Raw genomic sequence first — 9,005 nt, 5'->3', positions numbered from 1 at the left:
CCCGGGTGGGCGGGGCCCGGGTGTGCTCCCGGTGTGCTCCCGTGTGGTGGCGGGCAGTGCTCGAGGGCGCGCGTTGGCGTCCGGGGCTCCCCCGGGACGGTCTGCACCTCGGGTGCGCTGTGTGGGCGCAGTCGCGTCCCTGGTGGCGGGGACGATGTGCATCGTGTGCGGTGCGGACCCCGTCGTCGGGTATGACTGGTACCGGTCCACTCTGGGTACACGCTCGTGTGAGACGGTCACAATGTCTGTGAAAATGTTTCTCATTCATTAAATCATTTCCGAGGAGCAGCCATTTTACCAGAAGGTTCCGAGGGAGGAAAAAGCCCGGATTTATCCGATACCTAATTTTAAACGTTGTTATCTGTTTTGAAGTAAATGTAGTTTAGGAAGGAGAGTGCAGAATGAGCAAACATGTTTGAAAGTTTATTTTTATGTGTTTATTTCTGTTAGTAATCTTACACCCAAGGTGGGGCTGGAGCTCAAGACCTGAAGAGCAAGCGTCGCGTGCTCTTCCCACTGCATCAGCCAGGAGCCCCGCAAAAGGAGTTTCCCGTTGTGGGGTGACTGCTCTGGCCACGTCCTCTGGCACCACAGGTAGTTCGGCATCGGTGTGCGAGAGCGTGAGAAGCCCTGGACTCCACAGCCTGCGCCGGCGAGGTCCCTCGTGGGGGAGCTTCCCATGCGCTGCATGCGCGTCAGGCCCTGTGAGGCCTGGTCCCGGAGTGAAGAATCCTCCCCTGTCCATGTGGTCCTTGACCCAGCCCGGAGCCCAGAGCTCCTGTTTCTGGAATTGGTCCTGTTTCCCTTAGAATAGGTCTTGTGTGCCGTCCTCTGAAGCATTTTGTCTGCGATGGACCATGTCTGCCTTGTTGCACATTTCGAGGATGTCAGCTACTCTAGGTTAGCGGATGGACCTAGAGGGTTTAATGCTAAGTGAAAGACAAATACCGAATGAGTTCACTCATGTGTAGTATTTAAGAAACAAAGAAAAAAGATTTCTTAAACACAGAGAATAAACTGATGGTTACCTGAGGGGAGGTGGGTGGGGTGAGGGGCGAAACAGATAAAGGAGGTTAAGACTACCCTTTTCTTGATGAGCACTGAGTAATGTATTGAATTGTTGAATCACTATATTGTACACCTGCAACTAATGTAACACTGTGTGTTAATTATACCAAAAAAATTTTTAAAAGCTTCCATGATTATAACTTCCTGGTGCTGGCTCTTGAATTGTCAGACAGCAGAAGAAAATGGAAAGTCAGAAATACTACCAAATACAAAGGGAAATTTAGTGTGTAATAGCCGGCAAATCACTGGGGTAAAAATGGACTTTTTAATAAATAACCTTGGGAGGGGTGCCTGGGTGGCTCAGTCGTTGGGCGTCTGCCTTCTGCTCGGGTCATGATCCCAGGGTCGTGGGATCGAGCCCCGCATCAGGCTCTCTGCTCAGCGGGAGGCCTGCTTCTCCCTCTCCCACTCCCCCTGCTTGTGTTCCCTCTCTCGCTGTGTCTCTCTCTGTCAAATGAAGAAATAAAATCTTAAAATAAATAAATAAATAAATAAATAAATAACCTTGGGGAATAACTGGATAGTCATTTAGAAAAAAGTAAAATTGGATTCATACTTCACATCATGCAAAAGAATAAACTCCAAATTGATCGGAGGTCTAAATTCATACAAGTACCAGAAGCATACAGAGTTGAATTCATTTGTAGGCTGGATGTGTGAAAAGACTTTCTAGTTAAGATGAAAAATCTAGACTTAAAAGACTGCTACCTTTGAGAATGTAAAACTAAAGCACTTTTGTACGGCAAAATACACATAAGCAAAGACAAAAGACAGGCAAAGAATATTTATAACCTTGTATATATCAGATAATATATAAAGACAAAAACCAAAAAACTGCAAGCAACTTCTGAACAAATTGCCCTCATAGTAACATAGAGGTAATGATTTGGAAGCTGTTTTGTATGCATTGTAGGATTGGATAAATGTATTGATGGGAGCTAGTGTTTTACTGTGGCACAAGAGAGATATAAATAAAGGGTGATGGAAGGTAAAGAAGAACCTGTGATGTTGGGTGGCTCAGTCGTTAAGCGTCTGCCTTCGGCTTAGGTCATGATCCCAGGGTCCTGGGATCGAGCCCCACGTCGCGCTCCCTGCTCAGCGGGAAGCCTGCTTCTCCCTCTCCCACTTCCCCTGCTTGTGTTCCTTCTCTCGCTGTGTCTCTCTCTGTCAAATAAATAAATAAAATCTTAAAAAAAAAAAAAGAACCTGTGATGTTGGATTGATATAAACTCATGATTAAAAATTTGGTGTCATGAAAAAGTGCTCAATATCACTCGGCATCAGGGAAATCCAAATCAAAACCTCAATGAGATACCGCCTCACACCAGTCAGAATGGCTAAAATTAACAAGTCAGGAAACGACAGATGTTGGCGGGGATGCGGAGAAAGGGGAACCCTCCTACACTGTTGGTGGGAATTCAAGCTGGTGCAGCCACTCTGGAAAACAGTATGGAGGTTCCTCAAAAAGTTGAAAATAGAGCTACCATATGATCCAGCAATTGCACTACTGGGTATTTACCCCAAAGATACAAAAATAGGGATCCGAAAGGGTATGTGCACCCCGATGTTTATAGCAGCAATGTCCGCAATAGCCAAACTGTGGAAAGAGCCAAGATGTCCATCAACAGATGAATGGATAAAGAAGATGTGGTATATATATACAATGGAATACTATGCAGCCATCAAAAGGAATGAGATCTTGCCATTTGCAACGACGTGGATGGAACTGGAGGGTATTATGCTGAGCGAAATAAGTCAAACAGAGAAAGACATGTATTATATGACCTCACTGACATGAGGAATTCTTAATCTCAGGAAACAAACTGAGGGTTGCTAGAGTGGGGGGTGGGGTGGGAGGGATGGGGTGACTGGGTGATGGACACTGGGGAGGGTATGTGCTCTGGTAAGCGCTGTGAATTGTGCAAGACTGTTGAATCTCAGATCTGTACCTCTGAAACAAATAATGCAATATATGTTAAGAAAGAAAAAAAAAAGAAGAAGAATGTAGCAGGAGGGGAAGAATGAAGGGGGGGAAATCGGAGGGGTAGACGAACCGTGAGAGATGATGGACTCTGAAAAACAAACTGAGGGTTCTAGAGGGGAGGGGGGTGGGAGGATGGGTTAGCCTGGTGATGGGTATTGAGGGGGCACGTTCTGCATGGAGCACTGGGTGTTATGCACAAACAATGAATCATGGAACACTATATCTAAAACTAATGATGTAATGTATGGGGATTAACAGAACAATAAAAAAATTTTAAAAAAATTTGGTGTCTATCTCACACAGGTGATCAAGGTTAACATCAATAGTGATGTCATTTTCATAGTTCATAGTCTTGATGAGATGTGATGAAAATGGCATTTAACCTCTGTGGTCTTGCTCTCCAAAACACATAACCCTAGTATAATAAGAAAACATCAGACAAATGACAATTCAGGAAACAATCTACATAACACCTGACCAGAACTCCTCAAAACTGTAAAGGTCATTAAAAACAGAGAAAGTCTGAGAAACCATCACAACCGAGAGGAGCGTAACGGGACATGACTGCTAAAAATAATGTATCCTGAATGAGATCCTGGAACAGAAAAAGGATATTAGATAAAAACTATGAAAATGGGGCGCCTGGGTGGCTCAGTTGGTTAAGCGGCTGCCTTCGGCTCAGGTCATGATCCCAGGGTCCCCGGGATCAAGCCCCGCATCGGGCTCCCTGCTCGGCGGGGAGCCTGCTTCTCCCTCTCCCTCTGCCTGCCTCTCTGCCTACTTGTTCTCTCTCTCTCTATCTCTCTGTCAAAAAAAAAAAAAAAAAAAAAAAAAAACCTATGAAAACTACATATGAATAAAGTATGGACATTAGTTAATAATGTTTCAATGTTGGCTCATTAATTGTAACAAAAGCACCATAATAACATAAGATGCTAATAGTAGGGGAAATTAGATATAGGATATTTGGGGATTCTGTACTATCTTTGCAGTTTTTCTGTAAATCAAAAACTTCTAAAATAAAAAAGCTTGAACTTCCTCATTAAAGTCTTATCATTTCCTTTCAAAAATGTGTTTTTATATTTTCTGTTTCTATTTGGTGAATGGGCCTGGAAGCAATGATGCCCTGTAGTAATGAGCATAAACCTAGTGCCCAGACCTTGGTTTCTAAATACCATTCGCGCGGCGCCTGGGTGGCTCAGTTGTTGGGCGTCTGCCTTCGGCTCAGGTCATGGTCCCAGGGTCCTGGGATCGAGCCCCGCATCGGGCTCCTGCTCCGCGGGGAGCCTGCTTCTCCCTCTCCCACTCCCCCTGCTTGTGTTCCCTCTCTGGCTGGCTTTCTCTCTGTCAAATAAATAAAATCTTTAAAAAAAATTAAAAAAATTAAAAAATAAAAAAAAATAAATAAATACCATTCGCTAATAAGAGAAACCAAAGCTTCTTGGAGAAGTGTTTGATTCTAGGACTGGGACAGGGAAAGTACACGATAAGTATGAGATATCTTCTTGTGCCAAAAAAATAGGGAAATGCTCAAAAAACAGGGAGGATTCCCTGCTTTGAACAATGATAGTGTAATTGCACTAAACATGCCATCACACTCTAAACAAAAAACTAGATAATGTGTAGGAAACAAGTCTTTTCAGATATTGGACAACAAGTAGTACAAGACTTTGATCCCTGAGAGAACGGAAATAAATGAGATCCTATAATTGCAATGGCTTTCTCTCTGAAGACCTATTACATACCACAAAGTAAAGAGGAGGAACCAAGGCATAGTACTGATTTGCTAAGTTGACACAAACCAACAGTTTCGGGAAAACGGAGTGACTAGAATTTGTGGGGCAGAGTGTAGAAGAAGAGTTGGTATTTCCACGAAACAAGACCTCGGTATCTGTGGGTGGAGGAAATGCTCCCTGTGCCCTCTGAATTGTGGAGGCTCCAATGTGGTGGAACCTTGGAGAAAGCATCTTTGGAGACAGACATTTGCCTCATGATATCACAGAGGCCACGAGCCCTCATGGAAACAGAACCAAACAGAGAGTCTGGGCTGGGACCTGGAAGAGAAGGTGTGAGGGTTCCCAGAGAAGAAGGTCACTGGGCCATCTCAGGCTTATGCTAGGCCAGACATTTCCAAGAAATGACCACAGAGGACAGAATTCACATCAGGGCCTTTGGTCAGACTTTTAGGGTGGGGTGGGTTGGCTGAGCCTCCGGAGGCTGTGAACATCAGGCAGATGGATGACCTAACTGGGAAAAAATTCGAGCTGGGCCACAAAGCCATGACGTGCTGAAGGCGTGGAGCCCCAGGTCCCCCAGTAAGGCTGTGTCCAGTAGCCAGCCAGTATGGCCAGACTGGACTCAGATCTCAGGTAGATAAACTGAGCTGCCTTCTCTGCTTGTTCTGACTCGTGGGATCAGGACTACATTTCCCATAAGTGTCTCCCTCTTCTGCTGAATGTCCACCTCAGGCCTAATCTGGAAACAGAATGATGCCAGAGGAGGAGGTGAAAAGGGGTAGGATTTTGTATATATTTTATTTTTTTAAAGATTTTATTTATTTGAGAGAGATACAGAGAGAAAGAACAAGCCGGGGGGAGGCCTGGGGCCGGGGGTGGGGGGAGAAGCAGGCTCCCTGCTGAGCAGGGAGCCCAAGGTGGGGCTCGATCCCAGGACCCTGGAACCAAAGGCAGACGCTTAACTGACTGAGCCACCCAGGCACCCCTGGATTTTGTATATATTTTAAAGCTGGAGTAACAGGATTGGCTGATTTATTGGGTGAAATAGCAAGAGAAAGAGGAGTAGTGAAGGATAACACCAGGGAATTCTGAGCCGAATAACTGGAAGAACAAATGTCATTAACTAAGATAGAAACACCTGAGAGGGGTACATCTTTGGAGGTAAGAATGGGTGGTTAGGAATGTGATAGATTGAAATGTCTGTGAGACAAACAAGTGGAAATACTGAGTATCAATTTAGGGGCAGTGTCTGGGAAATACTTTTATCATGTAGCGAGTTTATATTGTTATGTACTGAGGCAAATCAATGTTTTTCATTTATTCTTTCTACCTTTTATTTTGCTCAGAAGTTGTTTTCCTACCCTAAATTATAAATGTTCATCTTTATTTTTCTGTAGAATTTTATGTGGATATTTAAAAATGCATGTCCTTCGGGGCGCCTGGGTGGCTCAGTCGTTAAGCGTCTGCCTTCGGCTCAGGTCATGGTCCCAGGGTCCTGGGATCGAGCCCTGCATCGGGCTCCCTGCTCAGCGGGAAGCCTGCTTCTCCCTCTCCCACTCCCCCTGCTTGTGTTCCCTCTCTCGCTGTGTCTCTCTCTGTCAAAAATAAAATCTTAAAAAAAAAAAAAGACCATGTAGCATAGACAAAGGGATATAAACATGGGTCAATGAAACAAAAGAGAATCCAGAAGTAAGCCCACACAAATATGCTCAACTAATTTTTATTTTTAGTTATTATTTTTCTTTGAGAGAGAGATAGTGCACACAAATGCAAGCAGGGCAGGGGCAGAAGGAGAGGGAGAGAGAGAATCCTAAACAGGCTCCACGTCCAGTGCAGAGCCCCATGTGGGGCTTGCTCCCACAACTGAGAGCATGACCTGAGCTGAAATCAAGAATGGGATGTTTAACTGACTGAGCCACCCAGGCACCCCTCAATTAATTTTTAACAATTTCAACAATGTTTAACAATTTTTAACAATTGCATTGAGATATAATTCACACACCATGCAATTTGCCTATTCAAAGTGTACAATTTAATGTGTTTTTTTTTTATTGTATTCACAGGGTTGTGTAACTCACCACAGTCTAACTATAAAGTGTTTTTGTTACCACAAAAAGATATCTTGTATCCATTAGTGGTCATTCTTTATCTCTTCCCATCAGCCCTAAGCAACCACTAAAATGCTTTCTGTCTCTATGAATTTGCGTATTCTGGTTATTTCATATAAATAGACTCATACAATATATGGTCCTTTGTGACTGGTTTCTCTCACATAATGTAATGTTTTCAAGGTTCGTTCATGTAGCATGTATATTGGCACTTTATTACTTTTATCATTTTTTATGGCTGAATAATATGGGCACTTGGGTTGTTTCCACTCTTTGGCTACTATGAATAATGTTGCTATGAACATTTGTGTACTAACTTTTGCATGTATGTAAGTTCTCATTTTTCTTAGGTATATACATAGGACTGAAATTGCTGGGATCATATGGTAACTCTATCCTTAACTTTTTGAGGAACTTCTAGAATGTTTTCCAAAGTAGCTGCATCATTTTAAATTCCCACCAGCAACATTATGAGAGTTAAATTTCTCCACATCCTTACCAACACTTGTTATCTAACTTTGATTTTAGCCATCCTAGTGGGTGTTAAGTGGTATGCCACTGTGGTTTTGATTTGTATTTCTCAAGGGCTATGAATGTCGAGCACCTTTTCATGTGCTTATGGAGCATTTGTGTATCTTCTTTGGAGAAATGTCTATTCGAATCCTTTGTCCATTTTTAAATTGTTATTTGTATTTGTGTTAGTCAATTGTAAGTGTTCTTTACATATTCTGGATACAAGTCCTTGTCAGATATCTGAACTTATTTTTTTCTTTTTCCTTTTTTTTTTTTAGAGGGAGAGAAACCAGGGGAAGAGGAGCAAAGGGAGAGGGAGAGAAAATCTTAAGTGTTAAGAAAATCTTAACACTAGTTGTGGAGCCCCACTCGGGGCTCCATCTCACAACTCTGAGATCATGACCTGAGCTGGAATCAAGAATGGGACATTTAACAGACTGAGCCATCCAGGTGCCCCTGAACTGATTTTTGACAAAGGTACAAAAGCAATTTAATGGAGGAAGGATAGCCTTTCAAACAAATAGTGCTGGAACCATTAGACATCCATAGCCAAAAAAGAAAAACAAAATAAGAGAGAGAAATTTAACCTCCTGCTTCTTAAAAAATTAAAATAGACTACAGATTTAAATTTGCTCCAGTACTAAGCAATGAAAAAATAAATGTATTGCATCTTCACTGTGACAATTGAAGGCAGAATACATGGGTCCTTCTGTCTCTGAGGATTCTATATTTCTACTTCTGAAGATTATGTAATTAGATTATGACATTAAACTTAGATGCCGGGCAGACATCTGTTTGTTGATTACCGATCTGAAATTGAAAAATGTATTTCTTATACATATCAAAGTAAATTTGACTCACTTAGTGACTACTGCCAAGCTTCATAGAGGGTTCTGCCAACAAAAGAAACTTAAGAAATAATGGCTGAAATGAAAAATGTTACCACAAATTTTCAGGCTAAAGATACCCAATCTCTCTACATTTGTGAAATGTACAAAGGCTGCAAAAAACTGGAAGTTTACTGATATGTCTTAACTTACAGAAGGTTTGTCTGTATGGTCTGAAAAAGCAAGGGGAAGATAATCAGAATTTCAATACTCAAACACAAAACCAACCACAATTTTCGTTGATTGTGTTGCTTTTACTTTTTACACGGGACCGGTTTTCCAATATTGCCGTCTTAGTGCAATTGTAACAGCCTTGTTCCTCCTTTAAAATAAAACATAACCCAAAAGTATTGAGATATTGCTTCATCATCACACAATTTTTCTTAAGTTGTATAGTTTTCAAACCGATAGATGTACCGTTAATCATACTACTACTTGTAGCCATATTGTTTGTATTCAACGTGTTATTACTATTAACGTTTCAGTTAATCTTTTGAGAATGTATTTGTTTTTTTAAAATTTCCTCAATATGAAAATTCCCATCTCATATGCTTTTTGTCACCGGTGACTCTGGTGAGACGAGTTGCAGCGGAAGCAGAGAAGGGCATAACCGATGTCGGAATGGTCGAGACAGGAACAGGACTTAATGAAATACGTTCAAAGACACAGGTTGACATGAGAGACGATGGACTCTGAAAAACAAACTGGG

This window comes from Halichoerus grypus, chromosome 15 (genome assembly GCF_964656455.1).
Source record: "Halichoerus grypus chromosome 15, mHalGry1.hap1.1, whole genome shotgun sequence".
NCBI lineage: Eukaryota > Metazoa > Chordata > Mammalia > Carnivora > Phocidae > Halichoerus > Halichoerus grypus.
Note: the sequence above shows the minus strand (reverse complement) of the source record.